This window comes from Echiichthys vipera, assembly GCF_963691815.1.
Source record: "Echiichthys vipera genome assembly, chromosome: 13".
NCBI lineage: Eukaryota > Metazoa > Chordata > Actinopteri > Perciformes > Trachinidae > Echiichthys > Echiichthys vipera.
Genome location: NC_139838.1, coordinates 5,779,893 through 5,800,547, shown reverse-complemented (window position 1 = coordinate 5,800,547; position 20,655 = coordinate 5,779,893). Strand labels below are relative to the sequence as shown.

Genomic DNA, 20,655 nt, shown 5'->3' with positions numbered 1-20,655 from the left:
GGATCACTTTGAAAAGAACAAGGATGATCCCAAGAAGGTCACATGCAAACTTTGCAAGAAAAAACTTTGCCTATCACTACATGACCTACCACCTTAAACATGTAAGTAACGTTAGCCTAGCTACCTGCCCATGTTCTGACAGTCTCCTTTGCTGATTTATTCTGACACATTCAGAATTAGAATCTGAAATAATTTGCTGGTGTCATTAACAGGAGGCAGACTTAAAGTGCGCAGCTGTGCACATTTGTAAATTAATGGTTATTAATTATGTTGAATTATGTTATTCAGTCGCTGAGGCTATACAAGTTTGGGGGTGGGGGGGTGGGGTGTATATATATATATATATATATATATATATATATATGCGTCGATTAGTCGACTAATCACTCTAAATGACAACCACTAGTCGACCAAGACAATCCTTGGTCGGGGGCAGCCCTACAAATTCTTGACCTTGGAAACAACAGTTGGCAGCATTCTCGACTTAAAGTCTGCTTACTCAATTATGGTTGTGTCAGAACTATGGTTAATGTATGGCTAGGGGTGGAAAACCAAAAGATAAACTTAACATAACTTAAAGATAATAGTTACAGTTAATAAACAGGGAAATGCAAATTGCAAGTACAGTTGTGTTCAAAATAATAGCAGTCCCACATCACTAGCAAGATAAATGACTGTTTTTGTTTTTCAACTTCTACACTGCAAGTAAGTTTCTAGAAGCTTCAGTAAAGGTATAGAAAACCAACAGACCCAACAGGCATGACGTACATGCTACTGATTCTGTGAAACTGAATCATTTACTGAAGGGGGGGGGGGGGGGGGGGGGGTTTAAAAAAAATAGCAGTGCTGAGTTCAATTAGTGAGGTCATTGATTATGTTAAAAAAAAAAGGTGTTAAACAGGTGGCCCTTATTTAAGGATCAAGGCAACTGACTGCATATATGCTGGCTGTGCATTTGTACTTGAAAAACAGAGCAGAATGGGTTGTTCAAGACACTGTTCAGGAGAAGAGCGTTCTTTGATTAAAAAATTTATAAAAGAGGGGAAAACATACAAAGAAGTGCAGAAAAGTATAGGCTGTTCAGCTAAAATGATAGCAAATGCTTTAAAATGGCAGCCAAAACCAGAGAGGCGAGGAAGAAAAAGAAAAACGACTATGCGAATGGATCGGAGAATAACCAAAATGGTAAAGGCTCAGCCAATGATCAGCTCCAGGAGGATCAAAGAAGAGCTAAGATTGACTGTGAGTACTGTAACAATCAGACGACGTCTATGTGAAGCCAAGCTACCAGCAAGAAGCCCCCGCAAAGTCCCATTGGTAAAAAAAGACATGTACAGAAGCGGTTACAATTTGCCAAAGAACACATTGACTGGCCTAAAAAGAAATGGCATAATATTTTGTGGACTGATGAGAGTAAGATTGTTCTTTTTGGGTCTAAGGGCCACAGACAGTTTGTCAGACGTCCTGCAAACACTGAATTCAAGCCACAGTACACAGTGAAGACGGTGAAGCATGGTGGTGCAAGCATCATGATATGGGGATGTTTCTCGTACTATGGTGTTGGTCCTATTTATCGCATACCAGGGATCATGGATCAGTTTGGGTACATCAGAATACTGGAAGAAGTCATGTTGCCGTATGCTGAAGAAGAAATGCCCTTGAAATGGGTGTTTCAACAAGACAATGACCCAAAACACAGCAGCAAGCGAGCAAAATCATGGTTCCAGACAAACAGAATTCAAGTAATGGAGTGGCCAGTACAATCCCCGGACCTTAATCCCATTGAAAACTTGTGGGCTGACATAAAAAATGCTGTTCATGAGGCAAAACCAAGAAATACAGAGGAATTGTGGAACGTAGTACAATTGTCCTGGGCTGCAATACCTGTTGACCGGTGCCAGAAGTTGGTCGACTCCATGTGCCACAGATGTGAAGCAGTTATCACAAACCATGGTTATGCAACTAAATATTAGTTTATGAATCTCAGGAAAGTTTAATATTCAAGCCTTTCTTAGTTTATGCAGTACATTTTTGAGTTTTGTGAAGAAAGATGTCAACACTGCTATTTTTTTTGATTTCTACTTTTTTGATTTATATATACTTTCTGTCAAATATTATCAAATTCAATTACTTTTTTCCACTTTTCTGGCTTTGAAATAGAATGTGCAGTGTCCCCTATGCATTTGTGTTCATTAAAATAAAATTTATTTGAAGAATTTTGAGGTTTACTCACCTTTTTAAACACACTGCTATTATTATGAACATAACTGTATGTGACAGGACACAAACTCTGAACCTCCACACTCGTACATCTGGCATCACAGCACACATGCTGCTTTGGCACTTAAGGCTCAGTTTCCACATAGCATCAATCTGAGTGCCAGCACCTTTTTCAATTGTTCCCAATGAGGAGAGAAGGTATGAGGCTGCATGCAGTCGCCTAGAGAAAAGGCGCTGAACCCAGCATCTTTTTTTCAGAGTGACTTTTGTGTGCAGCAGCTCTGAGCATTTCTATCTGAAAATCTCTGAACGTTTTAGAAGTTTGCTGGTGTCATCATTTTCTCTCCTCTTCAGGAAACTATCACAACAAAGACAGAAAAGATCATTTGTGAGAGCAGATAGGCCAGACACTGATTGTTGCACTTTATTGTTATTCTTTTATCACTGCTGTAAGCTTGTCTTTAGCTTTTTGTTAGCTCTGCAGTCAACAAACAGAAACAAAACCTATACACTGCTACCGATTTTTGATGCAGTGCTGGATGAAGCACTCTCCAGCTCCCTGCCACCACTTTGGCACATGAGGATCTGTACAATATGAACTTAATTCCTATGATACTGGACTGTATGCGAGTGGCTTCAAATTCTTCTTATAAATTGTGCAATCCACTTGAGCCTTGGATGTCATCGCTAAAGAGAAGAAGTCAGTCAGAGGTGGACATTTAGAACTGTAGCATCTTCACAATGCTTCGCTGTTGCCATCGGGAACAAAACACTTTGTCACTGTTCGTTTAACACTGTGCTGGTAGTGGGTCACACTAATGATATTTAAGCCGGGCGAATATTTAGGAAAATGCTGCTTGGGAGTAACAGAATAATAGTTGGCTACTCTCCCTAGATTTTAATGTATAAAGGCTTGTTCCGTTGATGAAAAAACACTCATGATTCAACCAGGAGAGTTCCACGCCTATACAGGCCTTAAAAGCACTACAACTGCCAAACACCCAGCAGACACTATGAAGACCTCCCCATCCCTGGATACCTGAAATACTAGCATGCGCTTTATTAGCATTTTGCTAATGTAAAGTTGGTTTGGTAAAGTTTCTTGCCTCTGTAGAAGGACATTACCAGCACTTAAATATGTAAATAAATATGTATGTTAGCAGAGTTTGAGCTAAAACATCCAACAGTCACACCCACAGGTGCTCACATGGAGGCATTTCAGGACAATCCAATTCCATCAGATAGGTCCACAGATGGCAATTTATTTTGGAAAGGGAAAAATCATACAGCTGAGTGCTTTTTGTGGCTCTCTAATTGCCATTTCTGCACATTAGAGCCCCAAATAAACAAAAGTGACAATAATGTAATTCCGCCGCAGGCATAAATTAGCCGTAGTGGAAGAGAGCATGGTCGCCCCAGTTCACCCTTTGCCTTTCCATTGAGCTTTGGCCTTTCCTGCTTGCTCCATCTGATTGTTTTATACTTTATAAAACAGAGAAACTAGGTTGAGCTCTGTGGGGCTTTAGCTGGACTGCTAGGTAACTTACATCTTTTAATCTTTTCTCTCTTTGCAGGGAATTTCTTTTAAGACACAAGAAAGGGGTTGATTCCAACTTATATGTAGTTGGAAAGATTCCGGTTGATGCAAATTTGCAGTAATAATTCATAAGTTTCTTTTTTTTTATCTCTATATGTGTCAGGGGCTGGTGTAATACAAGGCATGGTGGCAACTTCATCTAACATTCTTTGCGATTATACTGAGGACAGAGGAAGCTAAACCAACAGTCATCTCTTCTCTTTAAAGTGCACACAGAGTCTGTCAAACTTGTAGAAACCCTCCAGGGTTTTCCCCTTGTCTTTAAAAAACAGGAGCACTGCTGCAGGCGTGGAGCTGTGGTGTGTATCACATTTTCTGTGCTTGAACTGTATGTGCACATATTGATTTTTACCCTTGACTTTCCTGGAACAGCCAAAAGCCCAAATGGTGTCCTGAAAGAACCCGCATTTTTTCTTAATGAGAAAGTGCTGAGCTATGATGCTGAGCAAATTAAAGCGTAGCCTGCTGTTTACTCAGTCACTGTAAAAATGATGTGTCATGGTGTGTATGTCGAGGTGTGTGTGCGTGTACATGCATGTGTACGCCATAACAGGATGCAGTCTTCGAGCTGGCCTTGCTTCAACAGCACAACCAGATACTATGCACCGACTAGTATGAACAAGCTAGAAAAGTACCCGTCCTAGTTTAACTAGCACTTACATCAACTAAAAGACGATATAGAACTCAGACAAACTTAAAGCAAAATTAATGTTCTGTTCACCACATCATCACCATCATGGCTGCCAATTAATTGAGACGATTTCACAATTTTAATTGCCGTATTTTCTCTGTCCCGTATCATCCTCTATAAGGGAAATAGAGCCAGCCAATATATCAGCCAATATTGGAAATTTCAGTACCTGTAATGGCGTAGATAAAGAAAACTTTATTTTAAGTTTAATACAGAAAACAATGGTTAGGTTAATCTAAAAAAGGTGTCATATAGCTATTTATTTTATTTTTATTTATCAGCAACTGAATGACAGTGAACATTATGTTTATTTATCCATTTATTAGATTTTTAATGATTATGTAATACATTGCATATATATTGTATAATAATGTTTAATATTCTTTAATAAAGTTATTTGTTTAGGAAGCATACTTTTGCAGCCTTTTCAAGTAATATTGTTGTAAAATAAGAAAGGGTCTATTTTCATTCCAACTCAAAAACTCACTATATTGGCTGCAATACCGTAAATCAGTAAATTTTCCCCTTCTAAAACAGGTATCGTATCGCTCTCAAAAATCCCGTATGTGTTAGGCCCTACAGTGTAACATAACCTCCTGTAGGCTATAATATCAATATCTGTGTGAGTGGATCGCTTTGCTTTAGAAAGGACTCTTTATTTTTGTGATGCAATTTGGAGCAAACAAGCCTCAGAAAAAAGTAGTGGATTTTGAAAATGAATACAAATATGTTCCTGCACGAGGCCCAACATTTCTGTGCACAATATTCTCAGTCCAATTCTTTGTACTGAACACTAAAAAGAAAAGAAAATTTCATGACTGAGTAACGTGTTATTAACATAATGAGTAGGTGTTCAACAGGGAATCACAATGAAAAAATAAGCTCTACTTCACAAGTCCTGCAACTATCAAAACACAGCAGATGGATCTGAATAACACAATTCACATATTTCTTCAACAGTGATATGTAACCGTTTGGAAGAGCACAAATGATCCCTGTGTCTATAACGGCATCAGATCATAAAACGCTTCTGTGTTCTAACGGGCAGTTCAAAACAACTATGGGTACAACGATTCTTGAAATCCATGATTCAATTTGGAGTTTAAGGTCATGATTCCATTCAATTTTCAATTTAAACATTATTTTTCAGCACATTGTTAGACTGTGTCTCATGTTGCCACACCAGAGACTTCAGCGAGACTTCAGGCAACCTTTGCTCACAGCAAACCTTGTTGTTTGCTGTCCTGTCAACAGTTTTACTGCCGTGTCTTTTATAATGATGGTCAAAGGACTGCAGGGGATGTTTTAGTTGTAGTTCTATATGACTCAAGATATTATTTTCTGCATGGGCTACTGTGCACTGCAAATTATGGATTCCACACCCAAGCTCTATTATAACATCAAATCGAAAACATAACTAGTTTGAACGATGCGTCCACAGTTTTGTGCATCCTAAAGGCCTCAAACCTGTGTTTATAAAATGAAAATGAATGCAGAAAACCAAGATGGCCGACTTTCTGTCAGGCGAAAAAAACAAACACCAAAAATGTACAACTGTTCTTTAAGATAAGAGCAATGATCCCACCAAATTTCATTAACATCAAAGGAACTTTATCCCAACCATGGCGTGTGTTTAGGGGAGCCCGCTGGCAAAGTTTGAAGTTCTCAATTTTCGCCACTTCTGACCTGTGTGCCAATTTCTGTGAGCAATGGGGCATCCTAAGCCCCTTGAAAATGCAATGGTGCAATGCAAGTGCCAAAACTTTCGTGCTTGGGCCCTAATGATTGATTATCATTGCTCAACTGCTCGGGGCGCCGATCCATTGGCAGTCCCCTCGCTCTGACATCTCTCCATTAATTGCATGTATATAGGTCCTGTTTGTGCATGTGTGTGTATTTCGGGCCTGTGTGTGTGTGTGTAACATGTATAATAACAGAGTGAAAAAAATTAATTTCCCCTTGCGGGATTAATAAACTTCTTCTTCTTCTTCTTATTTTGAGATAAATTCAAAGCACAGCTGACAAATTATTTTTTTTGTGTCAAGTTTCAGGCAGCAGCTTTCCCATATACAGAGACAGTCTTCGCCACAGCGGCCCGGGTTCGATTCCTACCTACAGCCCTTTGTTGCATGTCATCCCCTCTATCTCTCTCCCCATTTCCTGTCATTCTTCAGCTGTACTAACTAATAAAGGCATAAAAGCCCCCCGAAAAATCATCTTAAAAACCGTTCTGCAGTCAGATCAGAAGATTAAACCCTGAACTATATTTATCCCCCTTGTTCCAGATTTCATATCTTGTAAGTGCAAACACTTGACAGACTCACTAATGGGTTTGCACCATCTTGTGGGACGGAGCAGCACTCTGTAGGCTGTGGGTGAGCACTTCCTTCTCTACACCAGGAAACATAATTTCTCAACCACAACAGCTACCACATCCTGCATAATGAACGGTGCAAGAACAGTATGTACTGTGCATTGCTGTATCAAACAAAGCAAACAATGACAGTATGTCTAAGAATTGTAAACTCCCCTGCATGCCCTCATCACCATCATGACCTCTTCCACTCCAGACACACTTGCATTGCACACAAGCATTGCACAACTCAGTCGATGCTATGTAGTATGTGCTGAATATCACAGAAAATATACAGGAAACTGATTATTAAGGTATCGACTGGGATTGTGTGCAGTATGTCAAATGCATATGGTACAAAAATGTTTAAAGCCGTGGAAAGCTGTCACACTAAACAAAACTTGGAATGGAATCACGTTTTGCTTTTTGCTTTTATAAAATCAGCTGTAAAATGTCTTCTGATATCAGGATTATCTCTGATAACATCATCAGGGGGTATCTAATTTTTTTTAAAGCTGCACTTATCAATGTTTTTATATAGAAATGGATCAAATGACTGTGTAATATGAAAGGGGTCACTCATGGTGACAAAGCCCAAAGAGAATTAGTTTGTTTTTTTTTGGCCAGCAAATCAGCATTCACTAACCCTGTCTCCAGCACCTAATCCTGCAAAGTTAGACAGCTGGTGAAAATAATGAAGTAGCATCGAATACTAGCATATCATTTAGCCACTAAAGAGACATAAATTTCCCAGGAGTTGATGGAGACCAAAACAATTAAAAGCAGAGTGAATATTGAAGCAATTATTGGAGTAAGCAACTGTTCTGGTACCATGTAAGCATGTTTGTTCTGCTGCCCCCCACCTTAACCTAAATGGTTATCTGGCTTTGAGGGTCAAACACAGATTTACTATTGGTTGTACTAAGGAAAGAGTAGTATTCAGAGATTTTGAAACATGATCATATATTCTATAAAAGAAATGGGCATAGCTTCAGTTTATGCAAAGTGAAGCCAATGTTGAAGTGCCCTAAACCTGCATTGTTTGTAATGTCCAGCAGGGGGCGTCTCTACTGGCTCCAAAAATAATAAGTCTGACATTAATCTCAAGTCACTGAGTACATTAAAATAGCCGCAAACTTGTTTTTGTTTGTGTTAAAGTCTTAGGACGTTGACCATCTACACAGACAGTGTATTATTCACTTAATCCCAGTCAATTGTAGGAATGTCCTTGATTAAAGAAGAATCATGCAAAAACACCACTTTAAATCTTGGTTGTCTTAAATGTCTTGTTCATTGTTTGGTTACTGCTTCAATTAAAGAGTACCTCTTTAACTTATTTGATGCGGTTGTATGTGAACTGATAACATACACTTCAAGGATTTAACCAGACTGTAAAAAAATGGACGTAGCGTCTCCGTCTGGGTCTGTCTCTCAGCTTGATCCAGTCATATTCGCCCCTGGGAGTTGCCATCTTGTCAGACTTGGCCCTTCTTCATTTCCTCTTACCAAAAAAGGGCATTGATGTGATGTTTAGGGGAGGGAGATACATCCATCTGGCTGACGTATACAGAATTAGCCAGAATAGCTTCACCGCCGGGAGCTAGGCTAACAGAACGAGCTGCTAAATAAACCGGAGTGAGAGTCAGTGTTGAGATTTTTTTCTGGGACAGGGAGGAAACAGGAGTCGTTGTTTTTATTTTGTAACGGGAACAGGATTGTTTAGAGGGTAGAGACTGAAACTCTGTGTCTCTCGCAGAGATTACACCAGTTTAGTGAGCCAAGGACAGGCACTCCCGTGTCAGTCTCTAGTGGAAAACACACCGGCTCCGGGAGTGAAGTGCAGGCAGCGTTTGTGATCTATGATTTAAACTGATATTCAACACAGTCCCATGCCCATAGACTGTAAAACACCGACCCTCACGGCCAAAATCCTCCCGGTTCCCTGGATTAGCATCTAGTGTGTGTGCCATGTACTGTATATGTAGGCTATATTGCAAGTCAAGGTGCAAGTGCGGCTATTTAATTAGCATAACAGAGCTAACATGTTGTGTTCCTAAACCATCTGTTTGTACAGTTGATTGAGGAGCAAACCATTTTTTCACTTATAGTAACACCACCACATGAATGACTACAGTCCAGGTCGAGATGATGGAGTTAGCATGCTAATCCTGACAACTAGCCTCCGAGGAGAAGTGTCACTCAAAAGGCCGCACCCCTAATTATTCATAAACCTTTAATAAAATAAAAACTAGCCTGGTACAAAAAAATTCACCCCCTCAGTGTTGTCATTGAGATATGACCTAAACATACAGACTAGAATGTTTTTTTGTGAAAACGGCCTGTTTAACATGGGGGTCAATGAGAATTCAATAAGAAAACACTTCCTTATTGGATCAACCAGGACGTCGCTGTGAAGGGGGCTTGTATTTAACATGATTTTGAAAAGAAATCTCAAGAGGACTTAGTGGTTATGATACCGTTATAATAATGAGTGGACTTTTAAAATGGGATATTCCATCCTCAAATACACTGTTGCATGTTATTCAGTGATAAAGTGGTGTAATACCCACTTTCCCTCAACCTGGCTTGTCTATGACCTCCTTTAGACATTCTCTGGGTTTCCAAGAATGACTTTCAGTTTGGCTGCAACATGTAGGTGGAGACATGAAAGCAACGTTACAGCCTCTGAGTGAAACTTATGCTTTGATGTTGATGTTAAGATCATCTTGAATGTTTTCTCCTATGCAAATGTGGATTCTTAGCAAGTGCAAACCATCATCATCATATTTCTAAATCAAGCAGAACCACAAGTTTGCCAAGCTGAATATGCAATGCCAGACAGACAGTAGCTAATGCAAAAAAGCATGGCGAAACACTCACAAGTGTACACACATAGCCTGGGGTAATGCAGGAAACAGGAAATATGCCTAATGGAGGACATGCTGTAATTTCCCCTCATTTCTGACATTCAAAGAACAGATTAAATGATTGTTGTTAACTAGTACTTGATCATTATAGTTCAATGAGCCCGAATCTCAAATGATTTTTTTCAGAAAAAACTGCAGTTCATCCGAGGTGAAAGACAAGGATGCTCTAAATCACCCTTTTGTCTTTGCATTCCACTTGAATACAGCAGAGTACTGCAGATACTAAAACTGTGTAAAATACAGATGAAGACGGTTTTTTTTCTAATACGCCTGTTATGAGTTAGGTTTATGTGCTTTTTTCAAATGTCAGCACTGCCCTGTAAAATCATTTGCCAACATAAAGGGCAACAGATCTCTGAGTGGGGAAGCACAACATACAACAAGTTATCGAAATAGAGCCGAAGCTCGGTGCATGAAAGAAGTCAACATTCTTTGAGTCTGACGGAGTTGATGAAAAACACATTTGTATCAACATTCTCCATTTTCAAACTTGAAGAGCATTTTACTGACTGTAATGTATTGTTTATCCATCACCAGAAGGCATTTTGTAAACCAGCAACTGTCACATTAAGGCATATGAAAGACTGGATCAAAGGTTTTCTTCTCACCATGTTCATGCTCTCCCATTTTCAAACAGCTCCTCGGTGAACCCATTCTTGTAAGAGATCTACTTCGTAGATCTAAGTAAAGTTTAGTTAAAGGGGGAAAACAACATGGAATGCAAAACTATGTTTTCCGACGCTACAAACATTCTATTCTAAAACATTTTCAGATCTTCATAAGTTACTGAAAACTTCTTCAGATGCTATGAAACTGAAAATATCTATCATCATAAATTGAACCAAAAACTCAAAAGTGTATAGACACTGCTTGCACTGCTAACACCACCCTGAGTACTGCATCATATTACAACTAATACCCAATTCCTTGATTCTTGCGCTTGTGTCATTCGCAAACGATTTGTTCAAAAGAACATTTATTGTTGGCTCTGAAATATCGGTAGTGCTTTTGAACATATGATTGCTTTTGGAAGATAAATATGGAGAAGAAATCTAATAAATGTGGGTTTGTCTAAAGATAAAAATGAACATTCATGTCTTGAATGGATGTTGTACATCAGCTCAGTGTCTGTGTACTCCTGGGCCCTTATATATACAGATCTCATCAAACTTTTATAAAATTTGGTTGAAAGATTGGAAAGCTAAGTGAGTGGGCCTTGAATTATCAAGTTGTTTCCATGTTCCCAAGATTATGGAATTTAGAAGATCAACAATGGATGTGGTGTGTGGGTGTCCTATTACTTTTTGGCCATATAGTGTAGCTTTGCGGGCTTCAGGGAGGCTTATTACTGTGATTAATTACTGCAGTAAGTAGTAAAGTAGTACTTGTAATATACTTTATACTTCTGCTTCACTACGTTTCAGAAGGGAAATTAACATACGAATTCTTGAGTTGTCTTGTTTTGTGAGGTCACAGTGACCTTGACCTTTGACCTTCAAAATCTATCAGTTCATCCTTCATCCATTCCAAGTGGACGTTTGTGTCACATTTGAAGAAAATCCCAGCAGGAGGTTCCTATTCTTGGTGAAGTTGTTAGCAGTTTGTATGCCCTCTAAACTTCTCACAGGGTTTCACTAACATAATATTCATAACACTTCAAGGCCCAGAGATGTCAAATTATTTAACATTTCACAAAAAAAGCAACAAATACAGAAAAGTCCAAAAAAATGGATTTTGAATGAAGATTTTTCTTGTGACTCTTTAGTGGAGCTCTAGCCCGGCCCTGGCTTTGGTGTTCAAGCCCTAGCCCGACAAAATCTTCAATCATTGATCCGTAAGGGGGAAAACTCTGAGTTGGGTCAGCAATCCTGTTTGTGATTTTCATGGACAGGATATTGAGGCATATTCGTGGTGGGGAGGGGTTGCATTTCGGTGGGCTGATGATCTCGTCTCTGCTTTTTGCAGATGATGTGGTCCTAATGGCATTGTTGGTCAGTGACCTTCAGCACTAACTGGATTGGTTTGAAGCCGAGTGTGAAACGGCTGGGATGAGGATCAGCACCTCCCTCTAAATCTGAGGCCATGGCTCTTAGCAGGAAACCAGTGGATTACTTATTCCGGGTAGGGAGTCCTTACCCCAAGTGAACGAGTTCAGGTACCTCAGGATCATGTTCTCGAGTGAGGGGACGATGGAGCATTAGATTGGCCAGAGAATCGGAGCAGTGAGGGTATTGCAGTCGCTCTACCGCACAGATGAAAAGCTGAGCCGGAAGGCAAAGCTCTCGATCTACCGGTCAATCTTCGTTCCTACCCTCACCTATAGTCATGAAAGCTTTCCACACTGGCCTGGGAACGCCTCGGGATCCCCCAGTTAGAGCTGATTAATGAGGCCCGGGAAAGGGAAGTTTGGGGCCCCCTGCTAGAGCTGCTGCCCCCGCGACCCAACCCCAGATAAGCGGTTGAAGATGAGTGAGTGAGTGAGTGACATTTGATTTCATTTATTATTTTGTTGCTCCTTGGGAAAAAAGAGTTAGCATCAAGCCCTGATACTGTAAAGTAGTTCCAACTAACTCCCCAAAAAAGGAGCTACAACAGTAAAATGCTGCATCAGTTGGATGCATCAGTTTTTACAATCAAATGTCAAATAATATATCAGACACTTACTGCAGAATGAGTACTTTTACTGTAGATACGTTAAATGTACTGTATAACTTCTGTAAGTAACATTACTTGTAGTGTTTTTACAGCGTTGCATTATTAGTTTTACTTACTTTTTCCACACTTTTGCTTTGCACCACGTAGACACAAACATTGCACACTATGTAGAACAGAAGCAGTACATGCTTCATTCATCTGTAATAAAAATGATGGCTCCAGTTGTTTTGAAAACTCCACAAAGGGCATCATGGCCTCATCTGAGTCTAAATATCACAGCCCTCACTGGTAATCTCATTGTGCCCAACCTTTTGCCTGCATCATGAATCAACACTGACAAACAGTGGTAAACAATAGTCATAGCCTTGACCAATATGCATCTTATTTGAGGTGGCATTCAGATAAGAGACGATCTAGATCCGCTGACCATTATGCCTCGAGCTCTCTAATACTTAATTTACGAAGCTGCATCACACTGTGCAACGTGATACAGGCTCATCATCATGGCAACCGGTATCACAAAAAGGGCAGCAGATGGTGTTTTCATTAAAGAATTCAAGCTGATACAAGAATCAACCGAATGAGTTTGAGTCGGAGTCTCCAGTGCACTTATCATATTACATTAAGTTCTGTAGCTGCCAGGAAAAAACACACAGGCCAATGTCAAAAAGGATCGCTGATACATAGGAGCTATCCGGTGTTTTGCTGAAGTGTTCCTGTTACAATGTGCGCACTCACAAGAATGATCTCTCGCTGAAGACTGAGACCTGAGCGTGTCCAAATAACGCATCGGTAGTAATGCAACCAATAAAGCATGCAGTGTTATAACGACCAGCAGGGAGAACAAAGTCGTGACAAACGGCTGACAGCTGGAGCTAACAGTCACCTGCAGACTCAAGAATGATCTTATGCATCTAAGTAATCATCATAACACTTTAGCTCCAACACATTTCTCCATTTACTGTGTGCAGATGGAAGCCTTTTTGTTCTCTCTTCTTCTTCATTTTTAATAAGCCGTCACATTGCAATATACCTTATACAATGGTGCTTTTGTCAAGATTTATAGCAACACGTGCCTCTGCAGTAAATGTAGCTGCTGCCTTTATTTAACGGTCACAACAATTTCACTCATAATTTTCTGTTTCTTTTTCTGACATCAAATCAGTCACAGTGAGGTTTTGATGTATCAGCTGTTGTTTAAAAGGGCGTCAGCTAGTGCTGAATGAAGAAAGATTTTCACTGCCCTCAGTTAACAGCAGCATTAGCCTATAGGGGAAGTTTTAGTATGTTGTGCTTTTTATAGCCCACATTCTGCTGTGATGCACCCGTGTGACAGTCAAACAGTCAAAACTGTGGATTTGATAACCTTCAGTATGTTCATGTGCACTTTAAGAGCATGTTTTCAAACTAACCTATTTCCCATAAATTTGGCTATTGTGATTCCAAACACAGTTAGTCATTATGACTATTATGGCTTACCACGATCTGCCAGCGGGCTATTTTCTGTGTTTACTGTGGGTCAGACTCAGAGACAGTGTTTAAAATGTAAAAATCATTTTGATTTAGAAAGCTGAGGCTGGTGCAGCCTGACCTCATATACTTCTCATCCACATTGGCTTACGATATTCTTGACCTTAGAAACAGATGGAAACGAGCAGCTATTCTGAAGCTTTACCCTGCATTCACACCAAAAGTGATGGAGGTGATGAAAGCGTCAAGCTGCCATTCAAAATCAATGTAAATAACGCAATGACATGCCATGTGCTCCCGGTGATGCGATTTGGGCGATAAGAGCAACACAACAAAGTGTTGATCGCGTCTAATGCCTCATCGCGTGTGTCACATGATTCTGTGCAACAGTCAATCAGCGTTGAGATTGCGAAATTGCATCATCAAAGTTCTCCGTGATACATTTAGGGGATACAGGGGATCGCCAAAGCTGCCATTGTTGCAGTCTTTGGGGGAAACCAGAGTCTTCCTATGGATATAATACAATGAATCCACAGGAAGAAGAAGAAGAAGAAGGAAGCCATCAGTCAAGAGTGAAGCGTATCCCGGTCCAACGACGTCGAAACTAGGGGTGCGACATCCATCCGAGAGAGACACCTGGACCCTTTGTGCCAGCAACCGGACAGCAGCAGGCAGCCGAAGGACCCGGCCAGCCCTGCCCATATCTGTTGGGACATCCAAGCGCTCTTTCTCAGCCATGCGCAGGATGAAAACCTGGCTGCTCAATAGCCTTTATGAAGCAGGAGAGACTCACTCATTTGGCCATTATGAATGCGCCTAGTGACCTTATTGATGAATGCGACGTTTCGACCCTGCTAAGGTCCACTTTTGGAAAAGTGGGAAAGCCCTTAGGAGCGCAAACTGTTCTCTTACTGAATGCTGTATGTTATAACCTTGGGTTATGTTCCTTACTACAGGCTTGATTTATTCATTTACTACGTTTCATTTTAATTTTCTTTACAATTGATGTTTAATTTGCTCTGTCAGACAACTCTGTGCTCTCTCCCAGACAGACAGATTTCCAGCAGCTTGAGATCTGACGGACAAATCACAACCATTTACCTCATGTGGGGCAGGTTTAACAATGACTGACAGAGGAGCATCAGTTACAAAAGTAACCAATATTCTCCGTCCAGCGCAGTTTACCAGAAACACATTTTAGTGTGCTGTTTAGGTGTCATTTGAGAAAGTCTGTTACCCGGCCACCATTTTTTTTTCTGCTTCACAACCAAGCACTGCCTTAACGTCATTGCTGTGATTTGTTGTAGGTCTATCTAATTGAATCCAGAAGCATTTCGGTCTGATAACAACCCTTGGAAATCTAAAATGAACTGCGAGGACCAATTAATCTGGTGATGCCATGTTACCAGAACACAGCCGCTAAATGGATCTTTAGGTCCTGTCAAACTTTGAAAGTCAACTTTAAAGCAAACATTGAGGAGTCCTTAAAGTGTTAAAAAAATAAAATAACTCCACCCAGCCAGCCCTATGAAACTACAGAAAACATGCACAGTCTGCAGCTGTCAAACCAGAAGACAAGAAACAGAATAAACAGACAGATCACCAGTCTGGCACATAATCATTTCGCCTGGATCGACACCAAGATTTGAGCTTCATTACATTTATATCACGTTTTGCGACTGTGTGTGTGTGTGTGTCTAGGCCACAGCAGGGAGGTCTAGCAGAGAGTAACACTGTGTATTGGCATTCTGCAGCCTGCTGGACTCTGGCTGTGTGGAATTGAGCAACATGAAGGTCTTACCAGAGGAAGTGGTGAAGTCTGACTCCAGGCAGCGCTGAGGAGCTGCTGAGCTCCCCAAGAGAAACACCTAGAAAAACACACACATATAGAGATGAGTCAAGCTAATGAGCGAGCAGGATGAAAATCACAGTCCAGCTTTGAAAAGCAGCAGGTCCTCAGGAATCTCAAACACGTTATCGTGGCATTAAAATGTAACCCGGGGCTTTTTAAAAGCTTCTCATTGCTGAGGGCAAAGACTTTATAAACACCTCCAACTCTCATTGTCTCTTTGAAATCATAAGTGAGGAGTAATAAGTGAGAAGGAATTTAAAGGAAGTAAATACGTCACAGTGAAGCACCAGCGTTAACGTCTTTTGTGAGTTTGTGTGGCAGGATGTAGTCAAAACGCTACATCCGGCTAACATGACCTATATGCACACAGCAACTCCCACAGCGGCTTTAAAGTAACCTCTGGTGGCTGCCACATGTGGTCACAACCACAAATACCCCCCGCCCGGCCCCCGCTGCTGCAGTTAGGGCGGAGAAATCCTAGTACACATTTCTTTTCCCCTTTTTGGACCGGCGGCCCTCAAATGAGTCAATATATCTTTTTGTGTGTCAGCCCCTGAAGCGAACAACGGCATTTTGGGAGGAAAACATCCATAAATAAAACAACAGTGACAACATGTGCAGGGAAGCAGAAATGTTCGGGGCTGGTGTTCAGCCAAAAATCATTGGAAGTTATGTACATATGTGAGACCTCGAGGGAAGAGGAAAAACAACAGGCTGGATTATGATGAGAGTGGGAAAGGAAAGCATTTGTTTATGTCATTAATTCAGAAGCAGGATGGAGCTGGTCATCTCTCTCCGACAGACGGCAATCACTTGTAATCAGACTTAATGGGCACTCTAATGGGAATGCTTTTCCTCCCTCCATGCTCTGTCTGTACCACTCTTGGACACACACACACACACACACACACACACACACACACACACACACACACACACACACACACACACACACACACACACACACACACACACACACACACACACACACACACACACACACACACACACACACACACACAAACAAGTGTGCACACGCACATATGCAAGTCATCTGAGGGAAATGTTGCACTGTCTGAGTTATTGTTTTAATAATACTGTCTATTCATAATAGTACAACATGATCAAGTATTTTGTGTGTGTGATGCTAATTTACATATTTACTTGGTTCATATTCTCTTTTGGCCTCATTTGCATCCATTCATTCGCAGATGTTGAGTCTCAGCAGCTTGACACTCGGTTCTGTCGCGTCCTGCTCCTCCAACAACACAAAGTTTACATCGTTCATTAAAGTGAAACCAGATCAGGACTCTCCCCCTATTGTTGCCAAGTGGTATTCGCTGTCGCAAAGACGACCAGTTCAGTTTCACTTTCTGTTTTCCTCAGCGCTCACGTTACCGATGACACGGGACACACTGCATTTGTTTCCAAACAAACTGCACAACAGAGATGGTGATAAGATCTGTCGTTGATTTTCATATGAACAAGTAGATCGATTCAGTCAGGCTGGCTGTCCGGTCACTGGATCCGTCCAGTTAGCAACATAGCTACGGTCCAAAACAAGTATCCCAATTTGAACCAGAAACCCCAAAAACCCTGCTCTCTGGTAAGCAGTGATGCAGTGTAAGGTATAATAATATATATCTAGTAGCTAGTGTGCCGTCATGGTTCAGACAAGAAACCTCTGTTATTATGTTATTACCTCCATAAGTACAGGCAGTCCTCAAGTGCTTTCCTTTTCCTTTGTGCCGTAAAGTGAGCCTTAATTTTGCCGGAGATCCTACCCAGTGGCAGACAGAGTTGCATAGTGAAAGTGAGGTTCATAGGCACTGGCGCTGTCATTATTCTATAGCCATTACATTGTGCAATAAACATTATTTCATAATGATGAGTTACAACAGAAAAGTTATCTGTTGTCACTTTAAAGGGTAAAGCTTTAGGCTGTTACTGACTTTGGCCATCATCAGTTATAGGGATACTCCGATTCATCAGCTGAATATCGGTATCAGTCAATTTTTGCCCTGTTGACTTCAATCATCCTTTCTAAATGTTGAGTTAAAGGTTAAAAAAAACGTTTTCATATGAAACAACGTTTTAATGGTTGTTTGTATGACTGAATTTGTGCTCATTCAAATCAGAATCAGGAATACTTTAATAATCCCCAATCCAAAAACAAAATAAACAACAACAAAAAAGCATTGGTATCTGTATGCTATCAGCCAAATTGTTTTTGCATTGATACATCAGTATTGACCCAGAATTTCATCGGTGCATCAGTCATGATGACATTGTACCACTAAAGTAATTGCTGATAGCTGGGAACACATGATAACACATGGTTCAGCACCTTTCATGGTGCCTCTGTGTGCCGTGATGCTGGTTGCACTATTATGACAACTGAACACTGTGAGCTGCCAGACTTCTTTTCAGTGATGAATTAACTTCCAATATAGAACAGAGGGGGTCCAGCCAGTGTGAGCTGTCTTTCATACATGCCAAAGCCCACAGCAGCAGGTTGTCCTGTGACCTCAGCACTCTCTATGTTAGACTATTGGAAGTGAACTTATATAACAAACTATTTCCGGTGCACCAACATAGATATTCACATCACAACATCATCGTCATTCAGCACCATTCACATTACCAAAACTCACACCAACCTGGAGTGCATTAAGGCGCTGTCACTGCAGAGAAATACTGTAAATCATAGTTTAATTCATTTTTTCTGGTTATCACAACGTTGTACAGTACAAGTACTGTTCAAAGTGCACAAGCCAATATAAGCACCAAGGAGATAAAGAATATGTAGATTTCTTGGCAAAAATACATTTTGTTAAAAGTTGCCGGTTAAGGACGCAAATGCAGATATATATATGCAGGTCACGGGACACAGTTCTACCAATAGTGTCACAATGAAGCAGCTAGCTCGGGGTCTGAAAGATGAAGCAAACGTGCCAAAAACTGCAGTTCCTTGAGTTCCAAAAGGGAACCAATCCCCATAATCTCCCATGTTAAAATGCACAACTTTACTGCATGAATAAAATATGATAATAAAAATGTTAACAGCCTGGTACAAAAATAGTTCTGGTCTCTATAGCTAATTTCCCCATTCATAATAACAGTACAGTGGGTGAATTTTGATATAACACATTGCATCGCATTATGTATAATTAATGGCATGGCCATTTCGAGTGACAGGTGGGTGCCGTCACAGGAGGCTGTAGGCTTCATTCAATCTGTCTCAGTTCCATCTACCCTTTTCCTCTTTACCTATTTTAGATTAGCCAGGAGTTAGGCGACATCAGGCACTGCCAAGATGGTGACTTTTGGAGAAAGTCAGAAACCTGTGGGTGACGCCACAGAGATTACCTCCATATTTTATACAGAATTTTCACACTATTCAACTGATATACAGGTGGTGGTGACACATCAAGATATGCTGCACTCGGTCAACAAAGGCATGGAAGAAGAAGAAGAAGACTGCAAACTATGCAAATGTTCTATGTGGAAGGACATGCACTTTTGGCGAGTTACACAGAATGTTAACAGAACTTTAGTTTGTGCACAAAGAAAAATCCACAGGGTCCCTTTAGGAGGCCATGGAGGACATTTATTTTAAATGAATGATTACATTATTTTAAATGACAGCAGAATGCCTTCTCTGTAGAGTAGTTTAGTTTAGTAGCATCCTATATCTGACAATAAATGCAATCGTAATGGCTTGTTTTAAATTATTTCCCAATTTCAGTAGGCAAGACAATAATGATGCACACACTGCATCATTATGGTGATCATTATTTCTGATTGATCAAGGAATTTGCTTAGCACACAGAGTATATGATGAGCCAATGGAGCTGCAATGTATCCAATACCTCCCATGTTCTTGATCCAGCTTTACGAGTCATGCTTTCCCCATGAAAGAATGCATCTTTTTAAAAAAATATTTCAGAGTGTGATGCTTTTATCTAGCCAGAAAAGTGCGTATATTTTGGTGAAGAGAGACACAAGGAGAGGGATGAAAAGAAAGTGTGTGTGAAAAAAACACCCACTGATACACTCTGTTACTCAGTTTCCATGGTGATTTGAGTTATATTTGACAATGTGACGCACATTTTCAACATCTACATTTGCTGTTAGTCATCTTTATCTTTTCCTGTGCGGTCAGCTTAATATATGAATTGTCCAGATTGAAGACAAGTGAAATAAACTGACATTTGGGCCTGGACTGAGTGGGGACATGCTGGACTGTAATGGCCGTACATGGTTAAGTTGTGGCTGGGTAGTGCAGAGCTACTCCTTAGTTTTTATCCTCCAGGGGTGTGTCAAGCGGTTTGTGGAAAACTTGAGGAAAGCGAGGCTTTCTTTTGCCCGTGATTCCAACTTGTGAGTCCTCACTTCATGTTTCCAGGGTGATTAGTGCTGTGTACTCCAACAACATCACTATTAACTCTAAGGAATCAGAGCCCAGTTGGATGGTCTGACCTTGCAGTTAATTAACAACAACTTGCAGGTTGTTTTTTTTTTTTTATACTAAACCTTTCTTGGAAACAATTATTTGAAAAGTTGTATATATATATATATATATATATATATATATATATATATATATATAAACCTCGTTTCCACATCATTTTCCTACACATTGATCCACTCTATCCTGCAAGTTGCTCTTTAAAGATGCAATAATGTGGCCAGAAATATCAAGCTCACAAATATAGTACTATTATTCAACTGCTTTTCATGCTGGAGTGTTTCTGTTGATTCTCATACTAGCTACAGTAGCTTAGGGGATGATCACCCCCGTCACCTTATCTACAGCGAGAGACGCATCTGTCCAGTTGTTTATCACAGTATTTTTGCACACTGCCTTTTCTGTGCTCCAGGCACCCG

At 40.4% G+C, this 20,655-nt stretch overlaps 1 protein-coding gene across 2 annotated transcripts in view; it reads right to left on the bottom strand.

Moving 5' to 3' along the window:
- The window catches only part of thrb (thyroid hormone receptor beta), a 159,626-nt gene that overhangs the window by 46,134 nt on the left and 92,837 nt on the right, over positions 1-20,655 (bottom strand). For both annotated transcript variants that reach the window (XM_083925766.1, XM_083925767.1), the window contains exon 2: positions 15,715-15,781. The gene's annotated coding sequence lies outside the window, so the exon portion shown is untranslated. The remainder of the gene's footprint in view (positions 1-15,714; positions 15,782-20,655) is intronic.